Genomic DNA, 24652 nt, shown 5'->3' with positions numbered 1-24652 from the left:
CATTTCAGGCTTCAAACATAAAGATATATAAAACTGTATTGTTTTGTGAAGAATCAACAAGTGGGACACAATCATGAAGTGGAACGACATTTATTGGATATTTCAAACTTTTTTAACAAATCAAAAACTGAAAAATTGGGCGTGCAAAATTATTCAGCCCCCTTAAGTTAATACTTTCTAGCGCCACCTTTTGCTGCGATTACAGCTGTAAGTCGCTTGGGGTATGTCTCTATCAGTTTTGCACATCGAGAGACTGAAATTTTTTCCCATTCCTCCTTGCAAAACAGCTCGAGCTCAGTGAGGTTGGATGGAGAGCATTTGTGAACAGCAGTTTTCAGTTCTTTCCACAGATTCTCGATTGGATTCAGGTCTGGACTTTGACTTGGCCATTCTAACACCTGGATATGTTTATTTTTGAACCATTCCATTGTAGATTTTGCTTTATGTTTTGGATCATTGTCTTGTTGGAAGACAAATCTCTGTCCCAGTCTCAGGTCTTTTGCAGACTCCATCAGGTTTTCTTCCAGAATGGTCCTTTATTTGTCTCCATCCATCTTCCCATCAATTTTAACCATCTTCCCTGTCCCTGCTGAAGAAAAGCAGGCCCAAACCATGATGCTGCCACCACCATGTTTGACAGTGGGGATGGTGTGTTCAGGGTGATGAGCTGTGTTGCTTTTACGCCAAACATAATGTTTTGCATTGTTGCCAAAAAGTTCAATTTTGGTTTCATCTGACCAGAGTACCTTCTTCCACATGTTTGGTGTGTCTCCCAGGTGGCTTGTGGCAAACTTTAAACAACAATTTTTATGGATATCTTTAAGAAATGGCTTTCTTCTTGCCACTCTTCCATAAAGGCCGGATTTGTGCAATATACGACTGATTGTTGTCCTATGGACAGAGTCTCCCACCTCAGCTGTAGATCTCTGCAGTTCATCCAGAGTGATCATGGGCCTCTTGGCTGCATCTCTGATCAGTCTTCTCCTTGTATGAGCTGAAAGTTTAGAGGGACGGCCAGGTCTTGGTAGATTTGCAGTGGTCTGATACTCCTTCCATTTCAATATTATCGCTTGCACAGTGCTCCTTGGGATGTTTAAAGCTTGGGAAATCTTTTTGTATCCAAATCCGGCATTAAACTTCTTCACAACAGTATCTCGGACCTGCCTGGTGTGTTCCTTGTTCTTCATGATGCTCTTTGCGCTTTTAACGGACCTCTGAGACTATCACAGTGCAGGTGCATTTATACGGAGACTTGATTCCACACAGGTGGATTGTATTTATCATCATTAGTCATTTAGGTCAACATTGGATCATTCAGAGATCCTCACTGAACTTCTGGAGAGAGTTTGCTGCACTGAAAGTAAAGGGGCTGAATAATTTTGCACGCCCAATTTTTCAGTTTTTGATTTGTTAAAAAAGTTTGAAATATCCACTAAATGTCGTTCCACTTCATGATTGTGTCCCACTTGTTGTTGATTCTTCACAAAAAAATTGTTTTATATCTTTATGTTTGAAGACTGAAATGTGGCAAAAGGACGCAAAGTTCAAGGGGGCCGAATACTTTCGCAAGGCACTCTATATGGTATTACACACATTGACCACTTCTATTACTGAAGATGACAGTGATAGAGGCAGAGCAGTCTCAGATTTTTTTTTTTCAAACATCTTATTAGTTTGTCACGAGTTATGACCTTAGCTGCATTGGTTCTAGATCCTATGGGGAGGATGTTTTTCGTAGGGTTTTATTCAAATCAGAAGCTCCGACTACTCTTCGGGAGAAGTTGAAGGAGAAGTTGTTATCATCTGGAATGGTTTAATTTTATGTTCTGTGGTTTTAGGTGAAGGGATTATGACCAGATCAAAGTGTGATCATCCATTTTGTCCATGTTCCCTCTTCCTCCACCTGGTGATCAGTTTAGACAGGAGAATCGCATGCACCTTCACCAGTGAGGGAATGAATACGGTCCATGTGTCTTCAGCCAACAAGACAGCAAGACATTAGCAGTCCAAGGTAAGGATCAGTACTGCCTCTCTCTCTCCCGCTCTCTCTCTCTCTTACTCTCTCGGATCGCCCTAATCAAAATATTCTACTTGACGTACTGCTAATTAGCACATCTAGCAGCCATCTGAGTTGGTATGCTACGTTTGAGGATACTTTACATTTGAATGTGTCAGGATATGTGGGAAAGGGGACATTTCCCCAATTATCTAAGAAATCACTTGTGCGATCAATCATCTCCCCTTCAGCACACGAACACGCACACACTCACACACACCGACATCTCTGTCAGCTTTCCCACCCATCAGAAGGCAGTTAGAGAAGGGACACAACCAGAACAAATGACAGTGGGGAATGAGAAGGATACCTTGAGAATAATGCACCTAAATTAGGAGCTGAATTAACAGTTGGTTTCTGTTTCTCCCCTGGGTGTCTCTCTCTCTCTCTCTCTCTCTCTCTCTCTCTCTCTCTCTCTCTGACAGAGTTCTTCAAATCTCTGCTTTTATCTTTCTCTCTTAATCTGGACGAGTACAACCCTGATGTCCCCGAGTGGAGACAGGATGTGGGGAGAGTCATTAGGAAGACTCTGATCCAAGTTAGTGTGAATTCCTTTTCTCGTTTTCTCCCTCGTCTCTTTCTATCTGCTCAGATGCTTCTGCGTTCGCCCTCGAGCTGTCCTGTGATTCATTATCACACAGGTGTGAGAGGCTCGGCTTCTTCTTCCCCTCGCGAGGCAGCTTGATGAGCACTAATAACTTATTTTCAGAAGTCGGAGCAATCAAATGCGTTCTTCGGAATTAGTCTGGAATGTACTTAGGGAAAAATACTTTAAAGTACTACTTAAGTAGTTTTTTTGTGTATCTGTACTTTACTATTTATATTTGACAACTAACTTTTACTTCTCTACATTCCTAAAGAAAATGATGTACTTTTTACTCATGACACCCAAAATTACTTACATTTTGTATGCTTAGCAGCACAGAAAACTGATTCAATTCACACACCTGGTCATCCCTACTGCCTCTGATTTCGTGGACTCACTAAACAAAAATGCTTTATTTGTAATTGATACATGAGTGTTGGAGTGTACCCCTGGCTATGCATAAATTTAAAAAAGAAAAAGAAAATTGTTCCATCTGGTTGGCTTAAAGAAAGCTCCAACTTGGGCTATTAATTGCTAGCTTCAATAGATTGATACAACACCTCTTTTCATACAGAACATTTTGTTATACAACCTTTTAGGACCATGGAAGATGACCGAAGGCACCCTTTCAGGTTCCAGACAGTGACTGTCTGCAAATTCATATAATTTAGTACATTTTCACAGAAGCCCCCCTCCCCCTGGACGTTAACATGTCCTCTTTCTTCCCAAAGAGAGTGCACTGTTTCTGGACATCCCTTTCTCGATCCCCGTTCCTTTCCTGGGTAACGAATGTACTTTTCTTCAGAGAATGAAATGATAGGTTATGATGATTCACTTATAACTATGTATTTCAGCAATGTTAATGCACTATGGAAGGAGTTATGAAGCCAGAATTACCCAGTATTTTCATAGCTCATAGTTGCGGTCAAGTTCACAACGAATGAAAAACAGAATCCACGTCATGTTTTGCTACAATAGTAATTAGTAATTGACCACTGTTTCATCTTATTTATTTAGCTTTGCATACAGTAAGATTGTGAGGAAGCCGCTCCAAAAGTGATTGCTGTTAAAATATTAAAGTGGTCCTGAAGAGGTGGTTTTTCAGCCAAATTCAGTCGGACTCACCTACACCCCTCCCTTAACCCAGATCAGATTTTTCACTCCAGCGAATGAGTTTGGGGGTCATAAAATGCCAGCGCTGCCCAAGCACACAGAGACAGAAGGCTTTTAAGACTAATGAGTGTTCGCAAAGAGAACAAACATTGCCTGAGAGTGCATAGATTTTTTTGGGCAACCCATTCCCTTCCCTTTCCCTCTCCCATTCCTTCTATGCCTCTTTTCCCGCATTGCAAGTCATTCCTTTGCTCTCTATTTGTCCACTACCTTGCTACTCAAATAGTGACTTTTATGCTTGATAATTGATGTGCTTCAAGTGTGTGTGACTCGCCGACTACGCCAATCCATTGTTCGTCGATAGCCCCATAGAGAACCCATGAAAAAATGTGTGCCTTTTAAAATGGACACTGATTGCCGGTTCGAATCCCCTGCCTCACAGGTAATCTGAAGTGGTTAAAAGACATTATTAACAAAAACATGAAATAGTAGCTATTTTGAAGGCATGGAAAACAGTAGTTTGGCAAAAAGTACTTTGCCATCAAGAATGAAATACATTTTCGCAAAACAGGGAGGTTGAGATTGGATTTAAAAAAGGGTCAAACTGTCTTTGACACCTAGGGCCATAACACATTATGACATGGTCATAACCAAACTTGTCAAAACCTATCATTATATATTCATAACATTGTCATGGCCCATATATTTAGACCTGTTGTGACATATTGCATTATATTATGGCTGGTTATGACACCTGTCAAAACCCACAATACCTGCCACACAAGGCAATCAGTTCCATTACACCATACTTCAAATCAAATCAATTTTTATTGGTCAGATACACATGGTTAGCAGATGTCAATGCGAGGGTAGCGAAATACTTGTGCTTCTAGTTCTGACCATGCAGTAATATCTAATAAGTAGTATAACAATTTCACAACAACTACCTTATACACACAAGTGTAAGGAATGAATAAGAATATATACATGAGCAATGGCCGAACTGCATAGGCAAGATGCAGTAGATACAGTAATTACATATGAGATGAGTAATGTAGGGTATGTAAACATTATATAAAGTGGCAATGTATATAGTGACTAGTGATGCATTAATTACATTCAATTTTTTTTATAAAAGCAACTAGAGATTTGAGTCAGTATGTTGGCAGCATCCACTCAATGTTAGTGATGACTCCCCCCCCCCCCCTACTTGTGCTATTTCCACCTGAAGACATACCCAAATCTAACAGCCTGTAGCAGAACCAAGGATATGCATATTCTTGGTACCATTTGAAAGAAAACACTCTGGAGTTTGTGTAAATGTGAATTGAATGTAGGAGAATATAACACAATAGATCTGGTTTAGATAAAACAATGGAAAAAACCATACGTTTTTTTTTTTTTTTTTTGTATCATCATCTTTAAAATGAACAAGATAAAACAAACATTCAGATAGGATGATGGGGACAATTTCAGTGAAAAATATAAGAGGGCAACAGTACTTGTGCAAAGTTTCAGAATGATAACTTCCAAAATGAGTGTTCTACATGACATTTATCATGAAGTCACCCAGGTGTCCCACACAAGTAGCCCAAATGTACCCAAGTGGCCAAATTGGTGAAGAAATACATTTTGAAACAAATAACTATATACAAAATACCAAAATGGTATTCTAACACACCAAAAGCATTGGGGAAAAATATGATTATTGATAAAAAAATAAGAAAAAATATATATACATTTACAAAATAACATGGGTAACTATTTACACACTTTCAATATTTGGAAGACCCTCAGTCCTCTATCAAATCAAATCAATTTATATAGCCCCAGCCTAAAACCCCAAACAGCAAGCAATGCAGGAGTAAAAGCACGGTGGCTAGGAAAAACTCCCTAGAAAGGCAAAAACCTAGGAAGAAACCTAGAGAGGAACCAGGCTATGAGGGGTGGCCAGTCCTCTTCTGGCTGTGCCGGGTGGAGATCACAGTGGTTGTAGAGGGTGCAACAGGACAGCACCTCAAGAGTAAAAATGAACACTTTAAGGTTCCATAGCCGCAGGCAGAACAGTTGAAACTGGAACAGCAGCAAGGCCAGGTGGACTGGGGACAGCAAGGAGTCATCATGCCAGGTAGTCCTGACGCATGGTCCTAGGGCTCAGGTCCTCCAAGACAGAGAAAGACAGAATTAGAGAGACCATACTTAAATTAACACAGGACACCGGATAAGACTCCCATTCGGGGGTCAGTGTCACTGTGAAAGAAAATGTTCAGTTAAAATAGTTTCATATATGAGCCCTTATTCAACAGGTATAATAAACAGATATATATATATGGAGTACAGGGAACATAAGGTTGAATATATTATTATGACCTGCTAGATCTATTGTCTCTTTTATATTTTGACATTTCAGCTAGATCTACTGTCGTTATTATATTACAAGAAACCAGCTGTATTTACTGTCTCCATTTCACTTTGGCCATTGATGTGGGCCTGCTCTCCCCTCAACAGCCTCAAATAGGCTATTTCATGTGGGTTGGGGTGGGGCGGCAGACACACGCATCTCACATTTCATGACATTACATGTTTATATATTGCTTCTAAAATTGAAAAAAAAATCTCTAATAATATTTTATATTATTAATTTCAAACAAGGGCATTAGCATGATAAGAACTTACCAGTCCAAAACGATGTCCTCTCCCGTTCAAAAAATATTCCTCCACAATTGCTAAATGAATCATCCTACAACAGTCTCTGTCTCACTTTCCCAATCAATTTATTCTAAAATTGTGTGTACATCTGTATATCTAGACTTAGATTTAGCTTTCCCTGACTTAGTCGCCAAACTGATTGATATATAAACAGCGGAATCTGCGCGTTTACCAAACAATGCAGTGCGTGTTTCTCCTTCCGGTATGAAACTTCAATAGCGGATGACTCTCTTTACGCTGGAGCTTACTACATGGGTTGGTCTTGCAACACATAAACTTGAACTATTGCCGTTTACCTCAGCTCATTGGCTATCTACTCAGCTAGATTTCAAGACGATCAGTGGTCATTGGGTTAAAAGACAGTCAATCAACGAAACAGCGGGCAAATCATTGGTGCACAATGATGTCATGACTTGTTGTCTTCAAATCGGTTTCTTTCAGTCAATACGTCCCGCGAAATGACCCATCACGTTTGATTGTGTTACAAACAAACCAGTTGATTGCAGTGAAACCAAACATGACTGGAAAAGTAACGTTCTGTGTGGGTGATTTACCTGGAATGTGTCGTCAAATGGAATGAGACGGAATTCCCGACGCAAGCGGTTCACAAAATGTTTCGTGTTAGGCTAGAAAAACGGATTTTATCAAACAAAAGATCATTCATTGTGTAACAATGAGCATTGGAATTGCAAACAGACGAAGATCGTCAAAGGTAAACTATTTATTTTAATGCAGTTTGTGATTATGTTACGCCTGTGCTGGTTAAAATTGTTGTTTTTTATGGGGCTCTATGCTCAGATAATCGCATTGTATTCTTTCGCAGTAAATCATTTAAAAAATCTGACAACCCAGTTGGATTAGCAAGATTCTAGGCTTTCGATACATGTGTTTTTTATGGGGCCAGTTTCAACTATTCTGCCTGCGGCTATGGAACCTTAAAGTGTTCATTTTTACTCTTGAGGTGCTGTCCTGTTGTATTTTCATGAATGTTTAATATGACTATTTATGTAGCGATCACCGTATGTTGTGGAATTTCAGCCCGCTAGCGGGTTCCGTGCGCAGGGAGGTTAACTTTTTGATATAGGGGGCGCTATTAACATTTTTGGATGAAAAACCTTCCCATTTTAAACAAGATATTTTGTCACGAAAAGATGCTCGACTATGCATATAATTGACAGCTTTGGAAAGAAAACACCCTGACATTTCCAAAACTGCAAAGATATCGCCTGTGAGTGCCACAGAACTGATGTTACAGAAAAAACCCAGATAAAAATCCAATCAGGAAGTGCCGCATTTTTTTAAACCGCCTCATGCCAATGACTCCTTATATGGCTGTGAAGGAGCTAGGAGTCAGCTTACGTTTTCCACGTTTTTCCCAAGGTGTCTGCAGCATTGTGACGTATTTGTAGGCATATCATTGGAAGATTGACCATAAGAGACTACATTTACCAGGTGGTCGCTTGGTGTCCTCCGTCGCAATTATTGCGTACTCCCCAGCTGCAGTATTTTTCCGTTTGCTTCTGATGAGAAGCCAACTGCCACCACTGATAGATTATCGAATAGATATCTGAAAAACACCTTGAGGATTGATTCTAAACAAAGTTTGCCATGTTTCTGTCGATATTATGGAGCTAATTTGGAAAAAAGTTTGGCGTTGTAAGTGACTGCATTTTCCGGTATTTTTCTTAGCCAAACGTGATGAACAAAACGGAGCTATTTCGTCTACACAAATCATCTTTTTGGAAAAAATGAACATTTGCTATCTAACTAAGAGTCTCGTCATTGAAAACATCCGAAGTTCTTCAAAGGTAAATTATTTTATTTGAATGCTTTTCTTGTTTTTGTGAAAATGTTGCCTGCTGAATGGTAGGCTTAATGCTATGCTAGGCTATCAATACTCTTACACAAATGCTTGTGTAGCTTTGGTTGAAAAGCATATTTTGAAAATCTGAGATGACAGTGTTGTTAACAAAAGGCTAAGCTTGTGTTTGAATATATTTATTTCATTTCATTTGCGATTTTCATGAATAGGAAACGTTGCGTTATGGTAATGAGCTTGAGGCTATGATTACGCTCCCGGATACGGGATTGCTCGACGCTAGAGGTTAAACAAGTTAAGCATTATGAGCATCATAATTATATAAATCCAGAAAGGCCTATCACATACATGTCCTTATGTCAGTTATCAGTCACAGAGGATGTCTTGTCCAGCTCCTGAAATCTGCTCCTGCATTCATCCCAGTCATCAGAAACAGAGCATTGGGGTAGGTACATGTTTGATATCAATGTGTGTGCAGTTTAATATGGTCAATTTTAGAAAATGTTATAAAACATAAACATAATGTTTACAACAAAACAAATGAGATGATCGTAGACTTCAGGAAACAGCAGAGGTAGCACCCCCTATCCACATCGACGGGACAGTAGTGGAGAAGGTGGAAAGTTTTAAGTTCCTCTGCGTACACTTCACGGACAAACTGAAATGGTCCACCCATGTAGACAGCTTGGTGAAGAAGGCGCAACAGTGCGAAGGCGAAGTCAGTACAGGTGCATCAAAGCTGGGACCGAGAGAATAAAAAACAGCTTCTATCTCAAGGCCATCAGACTGTAAAATAGCCATCATTAGCCATCACTAGCACATTAGAGGTTGCTGCCGAGATGCATGGAGCCGGAGAAGAAGGCAGACATTTTACATGTCCCCAACTGATTGTGTTTTTTGTTCTTTTATTTGCATTGTTTGTAACTTATTTTTTTACTTCTTTGTACATAATATTTCCTCTACTGACTCTTAGGACCGATAATAACTTCTGGACATCACTGTGATTACTCACTACGGACTGGCAGAATCATTTTTTTCCTTTAACAAGTCTGATGAGACCGACGCGAACGACATACTGCTTTCTCAGGAACAGGCCAAGATCCCCGTGATTGCATGAAAAGGTGGAGAAAAAGGGGCCAGCGGGCAGGCTGCCTTCTGACAATTTGTAGGCGATCGAATAAACCCCCACTTCCTTCCATTCTGCTTGCAAACTTGCAATCTTTGGAGAATAAAATGTATGACTTACGTGCAAGATTAAACTACATTCAAAACTGTAATATTTTCTGTTTCACAGAGTCATTGCGGAACGACGACACTATCAACAAACAGCTGGCTAAATATACGCCGTAGGATAGAACAGAGGCGTCTGGTAAGACAAGGGGCGGCAAACTATGCAATTTGGTAAATAACAGCTAGTGCACGATATCTAAGGAAGTTTCGAGCTATTGCACGCCTGAGTTAGAGTATCTCATGATAAGCTGTAGACCACACTATCTACCTAGAGAGTTTTCATCTGTATTTTTTGTAGCTGTTTACATACCACCAGAGTCAGAGGCTGGCAATAAGACAGCATTGAATGAGCTTTATTCCGCCATAAGCAAACAAGAAAAAGCTCGCCCAGAGACGGCGCTCCTAGTAGCCGGGGACTTTAATGCAGGGAAACTTAAATCCGTTTTACAACATTTCTATCAGCATGTTAAATGTGCAACCAGAGGAAAACAAACTCTGGACCACCTTTACTCCAGACACAGATGCATACAAAGCTCTCCCTCGCCCTCCATTTGGCAAACCTGACCATAATTCTATCCCCCTGATTCCTGCTTACAAGCAAAAATTAAAGCAGGGAGCACGAGTGACTAGATCAATAAAAGTGGTCAGATGAAGCAGATGCTAAGCTACAGGACTGTTTTGCTAGCACAGACTGGAGAATGTTCTGGGATTCCTTCGATGGCATTGGGGAGTATACCACATCAGTCATTGGCTTCATCAATTAGTGCATAGATTGCGTTGTCACCCACAGTGACCGTACGTACATATCCCAACCAGAAGCCATGGATTACAGGCAACACTGGGCTAAAGGCTGCCGCTTTCAAAGTGCGGGACTCTAACCCAGAAGCGTATAAGATATCCCGCTATTGAGTGGGTGTGCGGTATTAGCATCTCCCTACGTTACGGCGATCCAAATCCGGACATCCGCTGCCCAGCCATGGAGCGGACTTCTTCATTTGCAGACACCCTACCCGGGTCGACCACCAGAGGGGGGCCTGCAACGGCGATCCCAATCTGGACCTCCGCTGCCGAGCCATGGAGCGGACTTTTTCATTTGCAGACACCCTACCCGGGTCGACCACCAGATGGGGACCAAAACGATGGTCCACAACCAGGACAACCCACCGTCATTTTTATGTTGGTTTCCAACATGCCGGTTAATCGCAAGATTGAACGCAACAAGGGGGGACTGTCATGACGTTGGCCTGGGTGTAGGTTTATGACAGTCATAAATACCTCTTCCCCCCATTTTCCTCTCTCAACCCTACTGATGTGAAATTTGAAAATCCCTTGGTTAACATAGAGATTCTGGGAACATCAGAAGGTGGGGGGAAATTAACTATATTCTGGTAGTCCGTCCAATTGAACATATGTGGTGGTACTTAATGAATATGATGTCACTTCGGATATCATCTGAGACATTCTCCTCAATGATAGGGTGACAAACTGTACAGTGGAAAGTCTACACATCAGGGTTATCGGATTCACATGGAATTGTTGTTCAATTTAAATGTTTGGATATAAAATTATTGGTGTAGAGATTAAATGTAATTTTAGCTTCCAAATGAGAGATTTGGGTTTTCATTTATTTATTTTATTTTACTTTTATTTAACCAGGTAGGCAAGTTGAGAACAAGTTCTCATTTACAATTGCGACCTGGCCAAGATAAAGCAAAGCAGTTCGAAAGATAAAACGACACAGAGTTACACATGGAGTAAAAACAAACATACAGTCAATAATGCAGTATAAACAAGTCTATATACAATGTGAGCAAATGAGGTGAGAAGGGAGGTAAAGGCAAAAAAGGCCATGATGGCAAAGTAAATACAATATAGCAAGTAAAATACTGGAATGGTAGTTTTGCAATGGACGAATGTGCAAAGTAGAAATAAAAAGATAATGGGGTGCAAAGGAGCAAAATAAATAAATAAATTAAAATTAAATACAGTTGGGAAAGAGGTAGTTGTTTGGGCTAAATTATAGGTGGGCTATGTACAGGTGCAGTAATCTGTGAGCTGCTCTGACAGTTGGTGCTTAAAGCTAGTGAGGGAGATAAGTGTTTCCAGTTTCAGAGATTTTTGTAGTTCGTTCCAGTCATTGGCAGCAGAGAACTGGAAGGAGAGGCGGCCAAAGAAAGAATTGGTTTTGGGGGTGACTAGAGAGATATACCTGCTGGAGCGTGTGCTACAGGTGGGAGATGCTATGGTGACCAGCGAGCTGAGATAAGGGGGGACTTTACCTAGCAGGGTCTTGTAGATGACATGGAGCCAGTGGGTTTGGCGACGAGTATGAAGCGAGGGCCAGCCAACGAGAGCGTACAGGTCGCAATGGTGGGTAGTATATGGGGCTTTGGTGATAAAACGGATTGCACTGTGATAGACTGCATCCAATTTGTTGAGTAGGGTATTGGAGGCTATTTTGTAAATGACATCGCCAAAGTCGAGGATTGGTAGGATGGTCAGTTTTACAAGGGTATGTTTGGCAGCATGAGTGAAGGATGCTTTGTTGCGAAATAGGAAGCCAATTCTAGATTTAACTTTGGATTGGAGATGTTTGATATGGGTCTGGAAGGAGAGTTTACAGTCTAACCAGACACCTAAGTATTTGTAGTTGTCCACGTATTCTAAGTCAGAGCCGTCCAGAGTAGTGATGTTGGACAGGCGGGTAGGTGCAGGTAGCGATCGGTTGAAGAGCATGCATTTAGTTTTACTTGTATTTAAGAGCAATTGGAGGCCACGGAAGGAGAGTTGTATGGCATTGAAGCTTGCCTGGAGGGTTGTTAACACAGTGTCCAAAGAAGGGCCGGAAGTATACAGAATGGTGTCGTCTGCGTAGAGGTGGATCAGGGACTCACCAGCAGCAAGAGCGACCTCATTGATGTATACAGAGAAGAGAGTCGGTCCAAGAATTGAACCCTGTGGCACCCCCATAGAGACTGCCAGAGGTCCGGACAGCAGACCCTCCGATTTGACACACTGAACTCTATCAGAGAAGTAGTTGGTGAACCAGGCGAGGCAATCATTTGAGAAACCAAGGCTGTCGAGTCTGCCGATGAGGATATGGTGATTGACAGAGTCCCCTTGGCCAGATCAATGAATACGGCTGCACAGTAATCATAAGGTTAGGGCTCTGCTCAATCAGTGACCCGCCCCTGTGAAGAGACATGGGCTGTAGACTATGAAACACGCCCTTCTCCCTCCACTATATAAGCCCTTGACGATGATGTAACCTCCTGTTCCAAGTACGTGAGGTCTGCAGCCTCTGCGTTAAAAGGACTAACATGTCAACTACAGAACTAAGCCAACCTCAGCGTGAGCTTTGGTTGCGAATGGTATGAACTTTGAACTCTTATTCACTACAGAAACGTTGAGTTAGCCACAGCAGCTGCAAACGTGGGCTAGGAAAGAACAGACAGAGTATCCCCTCTACCACACAACATCATTACTACAACGTATCTAATTGACCACTAGAGACATTCTTCAAAGGACTCGGTTTGACAACACGGCATTCCATCTACCACCAACCTACCGAAGCGCAGCTCAGAGTAAATATTTATTGCATTTTCCTTTTCCAATGGGCAGTCATTTAGAATGCATAAAATACTGTATTTACGATAGCACAGCTTCTCCCTTTGTCCCTCAGTCTTCCCGCTCTTTCACTCAAACCCAGACCCTTTTCTTTTGTGTAACCAGCTGTCAAATCTGTTCCGCCCGTTAGGGACGTTTTCCTTTATGACGTAATTTTAATCAAGGTATAATTCATTCTTTGTATATGTCATTCTGTGTGATTAGTTTGGTATTTAGTAAATAAATAATTCAACCCAAATTTGTATTGCTGATTCAACTTGTTAGCCAGGGTTCGTGAAGATAACCAAGAATTTACAACTTTCAGATGAGACTGAATTAAGGTGACGATTGATATTGACTGGTATTGATGTAAAATATTACTAGGTCTTTAAGAGTTTATTGGGAAGATAACAGCTCTATAAATATTATTTTGTGGTGTCCTAATTACATTTACATGATTAGCTCAATCAGGTAATATTAATTACAGAGAAAGAAGAATAGCATGTCATATTACTTAATCCGTCATAGCCAAAGACATGACAGTGTCTTCACTCACATTTTCAACCTCTCCCTGTTTGAGACTGTAATACCAAAATGTTTTTAAGCAGACCACCATAGTGCCTGTGCCCAAGAACACTAAGTTAACCTGCCCAAATGACTACCAACCCATAGCATTCACGTCTGTAGTCATGACGTGCTTTGAAAGGCATGGCTCACATCAACACCATCATCCCAGAAACCCTAGACTCACTCCAATTTGCATACCGCCCCAACAGATCCACAGTTGATGCAGTCTCTATTGCACTCCACACTGGCCTTTCCCACTTGGACAAAAGGAACACCTATGTGAGCATGCTATTCATTGACTACAGCTCGGTGTTCAACACCATAGGCCCTCATCAATAAGCTAAGGCCAAACACCTGCAACTGGATGCTAGACTTCCTGACAGGCTGCCCCCAGGTGGTAAGAGTAGGTAACAACACATCTGCCATGCTGATCCACAACACAGGGGGCCGTCAGGGGTGTTTGCTCTGTCCCTTCCTGTTCTCCCTGTTCACTCATGACTGCAAAGCCATGCATGATTACAACACCATCATTAAGTTTGCTGATGACAAACAGTGGTAGGCTGTTTGCTCATGACAAACAGTGGTAGGCCGACAACGACGAGACAGCCTATAGGGAGGAGGTCAGAGACCTTGCCTTGTTGTGCCAGGACAACAACCTCTCCCTCAACGTGATCAAGACAAAGGAGATGGTTGTGGACTACAGGAAAAGAGGACCGAGCACGCCCCCATTCTCATCGACGGGGCTGTAGTGGAGCAGGTTGAGAGCTTCAAGTTCCTTGGTGTCCACATCACCAACAAACTAACATGGTCCAAGCACACCAAGTCGTGAAAAGGGCACGACAAAACCTATTCCCTTCAGGAGAATGAAAAGAAGTGGCATGGGTCCTCAGATCCTCAAAAGGTTCTACAGCTGCAACTGGTTGCATCACTGACAGGTATGGCAACAGCTTGGCCGCCGACCGCAAGGCACTACAGAGGGTAGTGCGAACAGCCCAGTACATCACAGAGGCCAAGCTTCCTGCCGGCCTCTATGCCAGGCAGTGTCAGAGGAAGGCCCTAAAAATTGTCAAAGACTCCAGTCACCCTAGTCATAGACTGTTCTTTCTGCTACCGCATGGCAAGTGGTACGGGAAAAAGCCAGGTCTAGTACCAAAAGGCTTCTAAACAGCTTCTACCCCAAAGCCATAACACTCCTGAACACCGAATCAAATAGCTATCCAGACTATTTGCATTGCCCCCCCCCCCTCTTTTACACCACTGCTGCTCTCTGTTGGTATTGTTTATGCATAGTCACTTTAATAACTCTACCTACATGTACATATTACCTCAACTAACCAGTGCCCCCGCACATTGACTCTGTACCGGTACTACTCCTCTATATAGTCTCTCTATTGTTATTCTACTGCTGCTCTTTAATGACCTATTTCTTATTCTTATCCGTATTTTCTTTTAACTGCATTTTTGGTTAGGGACTCGTAAAGTAAGCATTTCACCTGTTGTATTCGGCGCATGTGACTAATAACATTTTATTTGATTTTTGGAACATCTCGCACATTTTTTCCCCCGTAAGGGTGGAGGTGTGGGTTGGAGAGAGGATTGCTCAAAACTCTTTGGTCAGATTTGGTGGTGGTTGAAGACTTAACAGGTATAATAGAACATATTTTGAAGGTTCTATTAGCCACATAATCCCATTGACAACACATAGCCTTGAGCTGGCAGTCTGTGGCTTACAGGACTAGGTATACACAAGCAGGTCGGTGGGTGCTGGACCGTAAAGTGTGTGTCTCTGTGTGTGTGTGTGTGTGTGTGTGTGCCTCACCTTAGAAAAGGTGGGAAGAGCCATCAAGCTGCTTCAGAAAGGGAATCGGCATCACAGGCCGCCTCTCAGAGCTTGGGCTGGAAAAAATACAAAGTAGAAAATATAGTGTGCGCTACCTTTGATAATAGATATTATTATGCATTTCAAAGTCAGTGTAATACCCCAGAGAGAGGGTGAGATGGAGTTGTTGAATATTATAATCAGCACCATATACTTCCAGTTTATGCCACAGTAAGTGATGCTGTGTTGTACTGTATTTGTGACAGTCATTGTAAAATGCCTGTTTTCCATTAATTTTGCATTTACCTCGGAATATGATTGTTGCTATGCTTACTTTAAGCAGATGGCTTTTAGTTGACGAAAGGCAACCATTTAGAAAATTGTAATTTCACGCTATCACAGTCTTTTAAATGTGGGATATTAAAAATGCACTATCATTGCATCATCTACCCATAATCCATAGCCTGATATATTTATTGTTGAATAAACTTGGCGACGGAGATGTCCCTTGTCCCAGCTCTGTTGTTTTAGGCCTAGACTACATAATCATACAAATCAGACCAAATAAATGCAATTTGTTGCTGTTTACTGGCCAATGGAAGGGAATAGTTTTTGACAATGTTGTGGTGCCAAAACCCAACATTATTGAACAACGTGTTCCTGTATAACACCATTTTGTTTTCAACAAAAGTTAAGCATATGGACTGACTGTATGTAGCCCTACTGTAGCAGACTATTATGATTCAAAATATCTCAACTGTACTCCATGGGTGTTATTGGTGATAAAATATTGTATAGGAGAAATTTTGGCAATGAAGCAAGAAAATCTCCAAGGGATTCCCATATTAACCTTTATTGTGTTGCTATATTCCTGTTATGTTTAACGTTCACCCCTATGATCACTCGGCTACGAATGCCTCTCCCTAATTTAAATATGCCTTTTCCATCTCTGTTCTGGTTATTGATTATTGTTTTATTTCACTGTAGAGCCATTTAGTTCCACCTCCCACATATGCGATGACATCACCTGGTTTAACTAACCTCCAGATGAGCTTCAATGCCATGCAACTTTCCTTCCGTTGCCTCCAACTGCTCTTAAATGCAAGTAAAACTAAATGCAGGCTCTTCAACCGATCGCTGCCCGCACCTGCCCGCCCATCCAGCATCACTGCTCTGGACAGTTCTGACATATGTGGACAACTTCAAGGAACCCAGGGCCAACCGCACCAGCATATGGTCTCACAAGGGGTCTGAGGATCTTATCTCGGTACCTAATGGCAGTCAGGCTACCTCTGAAGAGCACATGGAGGGCTGTGCGGCCCCCCAAAGAAATGCCATTTCACACCATGACTGACCCACCGCCAAACTGGTCATGCTGGAGGATGTTGCAGGCAGCAGAACGTTCTCCACGGCGTCTGTCACGTGCTCAGTGTGAACCTTCTTTCATCTGTGAAGAGCACAGGGCGCCAGTGGCGAATTTGCCAATCTTGGTGTTCTCTGGCAAATGCCAAACGTCCAGCACGGTGTTGGGCTGTAAGCACAACCCCCACCTGTGGACGTCGGCCCTCATACCACCCTCATGGAGTCTGTTTCTGACCATTTAGGCAGACACATGCACATTTGTGGCCTGTTGGAGGTCATTTTGCAGGGCTCTGGCAGTGCTCCTCCTTGCACAAAGGTGGAGGTAGCGGTCCTGTTGCTGGGTTGTTGCCCTCCTACGGCCTCCTCCACGTCTCCTGATGTACTGGCCTGTCTCCTGGTAGCGCCTCCATGCTCTGGACACTACGCTGACAGACACAGCAAACCTTCTTGCCACAGCTCGCATTGATGTTCCATCCTGGATGAGCTGCACTACCTGAGCCACTTGTGTGGGTTGTAGACTCCGTCTCATGCTACCACAAGAGTGAAAGCACCACCAGCATTCAAAAGTGACCAAAACATCAGCCAGGAAGCATAGGAACTGAGAAGTGGTCTGTGGTACCACCTGCAGAAGCACTCCTTTATTGGGGGTGTCTTGCTAATTGCCCTTAATTTCTTCATGTTGTCTATTCCATTTGCACAACAGCATGTGAAATTTATTGTCAATCAGTGTTGCTTCCTAAGTTGACAGTTTGATTTCGCAGAAGTGTGATTGACTTGGAGTTACATTGTGTTGTTTAAGTGTTCCCTTTATTTTTTTGAGCAGTGTATATTTGAATACTATATCGAAGCACAGGTCTAATCACCTGCCATCGTCATTAACCTTATCCTTAACCACACGTACCAACAAATGGGTGTGACCATTCTACAGTGGTGCCTGCAGCATACGCTCAAACCAGTGTGATTAGAACGCTTATTTAGAACGTCCTGTTTCAATTGACACAAACAGTCAGCGTTTGAGCTGGCCACACAATTTTTTCACAGAAACATGTCCAAAATGTGACCAGTTTATTTTTGGATGGAGTGTTGAGAAATTCACAGAAGTAGCTACAACATAAGACAATCATCCAAACCGGAAAATGCAGGCAAAATTTGTCCTAGCCCTATATGAGGAAAGATTGAGTAACACAAGCGGTCATATTTTTATAACTCTCGGCTGACAGAAACTACAATGTGACTTAACTAATAGCAAATACTATGTATAATTAATCTGGTGAGCCCACCATTGATTAAAAATAGTTGAGTAAAACACTTTCTAGGAATCGAAAGTAATCCGACGATGGGTAGTTTGTGCGCTACCATGTTTGTTTTTTTCGCATCAACCAAAGATAATAAGAGGAGACAAGATGAGTTTTGTCTGTTTATAGTATGCATGTTGAAGGCGATTTGTTGTCTACAAATGAGTGAACCCTCCCTCACGGCATTATAACATATTTGGTCTGACAGACGTTTATGTGAAGTCCAGAATGCATTGTATGTCAACAACCATGGCTCCACATATAGCTGGCAAAATAATCAGTACAACAAAATACCAGCAGAACTATTTTACACACATCATAGGAGTCCATTACAATCTATGCAATAATCGGAATGAAATATTTGTCACAAGTACTTGAAAACAAGTGAATAAAAGTGTAAATACATTCTGCTCCATGATTGCATACATACAGTGGGGAGAACAAGTATTTGATACACTGCCGATTTTGAAGGTTTTCCTACTTACAAAGCATGTAGAGGTCTGTAATTTTTATCATAGGTACATTTCAACTGTGGGAGACGGAATCTAAAACAAACTAAAAATCCAGAAAATCACATTGTATGATTTTTAAGTCATTAATTAGCATTTTATTGCATGACATAAGTATTTGATCCATCAGAAAAGCAGAACTTAATATTTGGTACAGAAACCTTTGTTTCTAATTACAGAGATCATACGTTTCCTGTAGTTCTTGACCAGGTTTGCACACACTGCAGCAAGGATTTTGGCATACAGACCTTCTCCAGATCCTTCAGGTTTCGGGGCTGTCGTTGGGCAATATGGACTTTCAGCTCCCTCCAAAGATTTTCTATTGGGTTCAATAGACCCAGCCACGACCCCTCTTCAATGCTCTTACTGAGGGAAGGAGGTTGTTGGCCAAGATCTCGCGATACATGGCCCCAACCATCCTCCCCTCAATACGGTACAGTCATCCTGACCCCTTAGCAGAAAAACATGCCCAAAGAATGATGTTTCCACCTCCATGCTGCCCGGTTGGGATGGTGTTCTTGCAGTTGTACTCATCCCTCTTCTTCCTCCAAACACGGCGAGTGGAGTTTAGACCAAAAAGCTCTATTTTTGTCTCATCAGACCACATGACCTTCTCCCATTCCTCCTCTGGATCATCCAGATGGTCATTGGCAAACTTCAGATGGGCCTGGACATGCGCTGGCTTGAGCAGGGGGACCTTGCGTGCGCTGCAGGATTTTAATCCATGACGGCGTAATGTGTTACTAATGGTTTTCTTTGAGACTGTGGTCCCAGCTCTCTTCAGGTCATTGACCAGGTCCTGCCATGTGGTTCTGGGATGATCCCTCACCTTCCTCATGATCATTGATGCCCCACGAGGTGAGATCTTGCATGGAGCCCCAGACCGAGGGTGATTGACCGTCATCTTGAACTTCTTCCATTTTCTAATAATTGCTCCAACACTTGCATTCTCACCAAGCTGCTTGCCTATTGTCCTGTAGCCCATGCCAGCCTTGTGCAGGTCTACAATTGGATCCCTGATGTACTTACACAGCTCTCTGGTCTTGGCCATTGTGGAGAGGTTGGAGTCTGTTTGATTGAGTGTGTGGACAGGTGTCTTTTATACAGGTAACGAGTTCACGAGGCCTGGTCGGGTGTCTGCAGTATATCCTTCGTGTCCGACTCATTGAAGAAGAACTACTTGGCAGCATCATGTTGTGGGGGTGATTTGCTGCCGGAGGGACTGGTGCATTCATAAAATAGATGGCATCATGACATAAGTAAATTATGTGGATATATTGAAGAAACGTCTAAGACATCAGTCAGGAAGTTAAAGCTTGGTCGCAAATCAGTCTTCCAAATTGACAATGACCCCAAGCATACTTCCAAAGTTGTGGCAAAATGGCTTAAGGACAACAAAGTATTGGAGTGGCCATCACAAAGCCCTGACCTCAATCCTATAGAACAATTTACCCAACTGAATTAATGTGGGAAGCTTGCGGAAGGCTACCCGAAACATTTGACCCAAGTTAAACAATTTAAAGGCAACGCTACCAAATACTAATTGAGTGTATGTAAACTGGGAATGTGATGAAAGAAATAAAAGCTGAAATAAATCATTCTCTCTACTATTATTCTGACATTTCACATTCTTAAAATAAAGTGTTGATCCTAACTGACCTAAGACAGGGAATTGTTACTAGCATTAAATGTCAGGAATTGTGAAAAACTGAGTTTAAATGTATTTGGATAAGGAGTCTGTAAGCTTCCGAGTTCAACTGTACATATGTACATACAAACATACCGTATGCTACAGTAGAAACGACAACACGACACTGGATATAAGGTACTTACTTTGATAGGAACACACACATGTCCAAAGGAAAACAATGCAATAATGTGAGCGACAGGCAGAAAATGTTCCAGTTCGTGGAGAACTGCTCAAATGTCTGCATACTTGATATGTCAAAAAAATGGGGAAGGGCTCTCCTCGAAGAGGGAAGTTTTGTCCAGCTCAGTAAAGCCTCAAACATAAATTGTGCACAACACTGAAATGGGCTACTTCTATGTGAATTAATCAGGAGGCAGGACACATCTCAATTCAAACTGTTGTTAGAAAATACAACCTGTTAGAAAATAATTTTGAAATTGACAAGTTGAAACATAGCCTATAGATAATTAGCAGGCAGCATGTGTTAACTGTCCTATTGCATAACAATCACATTTTGGAACAGTGAGTGCATTCTGACATCACGTGCATAAAACAACCCATTAGAGATATTTGGAACTCACATGTGAAAAGGTTAATAATAATAATTATAAGAATATGCTATCTTGGTAGGGCCGGCATCAATCAATGATGAATTAATGACGTTCCTTTGAAATAACATTTAAAATATTCTTTATTTGGATGCATGAGGAACATGTGTGATTTGGTGATGTTATGTTAAGAAAACTAGCATTCAATTGCTTAATATTCTGTTGCCATACTTTGGCTGTTAGTAGCTGAATTATTAAAATGATTTTTATCTAAAAGTCAGTGGAAAACGCATCAATTATGGATATGGAATTTCCCTCATTAATCTAAAGAGGAAACAGATTTATTGAAATGTCACACACGACAAAGCAAAACAATTAAATAACAAAATTACTTGTAATTTGAAATAAATTGACGTACGGGTGGATGAAACACATTTCTAATCCTAAATATAAATGGGGAAAGATTTTAGAGATGATGCTAAATACACATTACAGTCTGTTACCTCTACTAGACATTGATGTCATATGGGGATTTAATGATGGATAGATTAAGATTTTCTAGATAATAGGTCCAGGGGTTAATAACAACTCTGAACTGAGAAGTGCTGCCAAAGGGATGGACCATCATTGAATAGTCAGTCAGTCCCTATTGTAACATGGCTGTTGTCTGTCCACATTTACCAATCTGTAGAAAAATCCCCTGGATGAACATGTAGGAGGAGGTGAATCAGGAGAAAGAGCAGATGATTGGTTCAGTTAGCCAGAGCGCTAGCACGCCTAAGATCACCCTCAGTGAGTTCTCTACACCCAAAGAAGTCATGGAGAAGGAGATGGATACCAGGGTTAAACGTAAGATACAAACTTAGTCTGATTAATCGTTGTTTATTGTGTTATTAGCAAGTTGCTGATTTGGCGACTTTCAACTTCGTCGTTGAGAATATAATAAAACACATACATTATAATATAACACATACATTGTCCAAATTAATTGTATTGGACTACAACAAATATGGTTTATATCTCCATGTATAACAATGTTGACTGTTGACCTGCAGTGTATAAAGTCTTCATTGTTTCTTTACATGGAATTAACTGGTAGGAAAAAGGAGAAGTAATGTATCTTCAGAAAAAAAGGGAAGAAAATCGGGAAACAAACAAACCAATGGGTCAGCCATTAATGTCCCACACATGAAACAACAGCTTAAGAGCTTTTGATAAGACATTGTAATTAAACCCCAGTAATTAACAGGCAGTATCAGTGTCAAAGTAGTTATTTGTTTCACAGACACCAATACCCCTAATACCAGTGGACTAACACACGTTGTTCTTATGTTTTCCCTCTACCCCAGGGCAAATTGGAAATGCCTGCAAGAGCACAAGGGAGATTCCTAACTGTACTAGCGTGTAGGGCCGAGGAAGTAATGCAACAAATGTGTAAAGACAAAGTATTGCTATTTTGAGGTTTCTCACTTTTTTGGTTTCTTTTGTCATTTCTCAAACACAAACCCAATGTTAATAGTTTTCTAAGTACCTGATTTATACTGATATGCATGGGTGTCTTGTTTGATAACAAGTATGAGCTACTTAAGCCTACTGTCACACAGTTTGGATTACCAAAAAATGTAAAATTTGACATTTATGAAGAGTTATGTACTTTTTTTATTTTTACTTTTCATGAGGTCTATGGGCCATTATGTCTACATGTAGGTCTCCTTTCTAACAGGGAATACGATTGAAAATGTACCATACTATCTTTAGATAACTTTTATCGCTGTCACGACTCCTACCGAAGGTGGCTCTTCTTCCTGTCCGGGTGGCGCTCGGCGGTCGTCGTCACCGGCCTACTAGCTGCCACCGATCCCTTTTCTGTTGTTGTTGTCTGAATAGTAACACCTGTTTCTTGTTTGGTTTTTAGTTGGGCTATTTAAGCCGGTAGGCCCGCCTGCTCTTTGTGCGGGCTTATTTATTTTCCACTGTGTTATTGTGGGGTAGTGCGTGTTGTTTTGGGGTTTTCCCTCCGGACTGGTTAGGTCCTGGTTTTGGGCATTTGTGTATGTGCGCCCAATATCTTGGCGAGTACAAATTTGCCTGTGCTTAATAAAGCGCTATTCTGTACCTCCTGCGCCTGACTCCGCACCCAATACGCCCAGTGCGTTACAGAAGCCCGCACCATCAAGTGGAGTCAGCAGAACGCGTCCTCCATCATACCACCATTCTCCATCAGATTGGGTCTGCGATGGACCAGATGATGGAGAGAATGGACCGATGGGAGAGGAATGGTCTCCCAACTTCACCTCCGGCTCCTCCGACGAGTCCACCTACTCCTCCCCCAGCGTCCGGCTCCAGCGCACTTCGTCTTGCGCCCCCTAGGGAGTATGATGGAGCGGCTGCTGGGTGCCAGGGGTTTCTACTTCAGCTCGAGTTGTACCTGGCTACCGTGAGGCTGAGTCCTTCGGGGGAGGAGAGTGTGAGCGTTCTCGTCTCCTGCCTGACGTGTCGAGCTCTGGAGTGGGCCAACACTGTCTGGAATGGCCCAAACTCAGCGAGGTTTCCGGGCCGTATTCGACCACCCTCCAGAGGGCCGAGCGGTGGGTGAGCGACTATTCCACCTTAGGCAGGAGACGAGGAGCATGCAGGACTGCGTTGGAGTTCCGGACCTTGGCCGCTGGGGTCGGGTGGAACGACAAGGCCCTGATGGACCACTACCGGTGCATCAGGGCCTCTCCCTCGACAAACTTACAGATATGTCAATCCGGATGGACAATCTGCTAGCTGCCCGTGGGCGTTCAGAAAGGGTCCAGTCGGTTCCACCTCCTAGCCCTCCCGCTCCCATTCCTATGGAGTTAGGGGGGGCCGCTTCGAGGGGTACCAGAGGAGGAGGCTCCTCCTGCACCAGCTGTAGTCGGAGAGGACACACGACCGACCGGTGCTGGAGGAGCCCGTCTGGGAGTCGAGAGGGCAGGCAGAACACTTCTCGGTCACCCCAGGTGAGTCAGCATCAAACTCACCCAGAGACCCTTGTTGGTCACATGTTTGTATACATTTTTTTCATTGATTTTTCTCCCTCTTCCCAGCATAAGGCGCTAGTCGATTCAGGCACAGCTGGGAACTTTATGGATCGCCCTCAAGCTGGGAATTCCGCTGGTGCCGATAGATCCCCCTTTCCCGTGCACTCCTTAGATAGCCGGCCATTAGGGTCAGGGCTGGTCAGGGAGACCACGGCTCCACTGGACATGGTAACGCAGGGGGATCATAGGGAGCGGATCAGTCTCTTCCTTATCGATTCACCTGCGTTTCCAGTGGTGCTGGGGGTTCCCTGGCTGGCCAGTCACAATCGCAGGATTTCATGGAGACAGGGGGTTCTCCAGGGGTGGTCAGAGGAGTGTTCAGGTAGGTGTATGGGAGTTTCCGTCGGTGGAGAGTCCAGACCAGGTTTCCACTGTGCGCATTCCCTCTGAGTATGCCGATTTGGCTGTTTCAAGATAATCTCCTCAAACATTATTTCCATACAAGAAGGAAAAAAACGACTTTGTCTTGCCTTTCCACTCGTCTGATGAGGTGTCTAGAGTAAAAACTACGCAATGCAATGATTTTAAACCACCATCCCATCCATATGAGTCTCATCAAATGATCCCACTATCAACACATTTCATCAGCTTCATTGAGAGGTTAGAAACCAACAGTTGAGTCAAGGTCCACCACTTGAATTCCCTAACGTGGTGAAGTACACACAATAGTGTACA

Source organism: Oncorhynchus kisutch, linkage group LG1 (genome assembly GCF_002021735.2).
Source record: "Oncorhynchus kisutch isolate 150728-3 linkage group LG1, Okis_V2, whole genome shotgun sequence".
Classification (NCBI taxonomy): domain Eukaryota; kingdom Metazoa; phylum Chordata; class Actinopteri; order Salmoniformes; family Salmonidae; genus Oncorhynchus; species Oncorhynchus kisutch.
Note: the sequence above shows the minus strand (reverse complement) of the source record.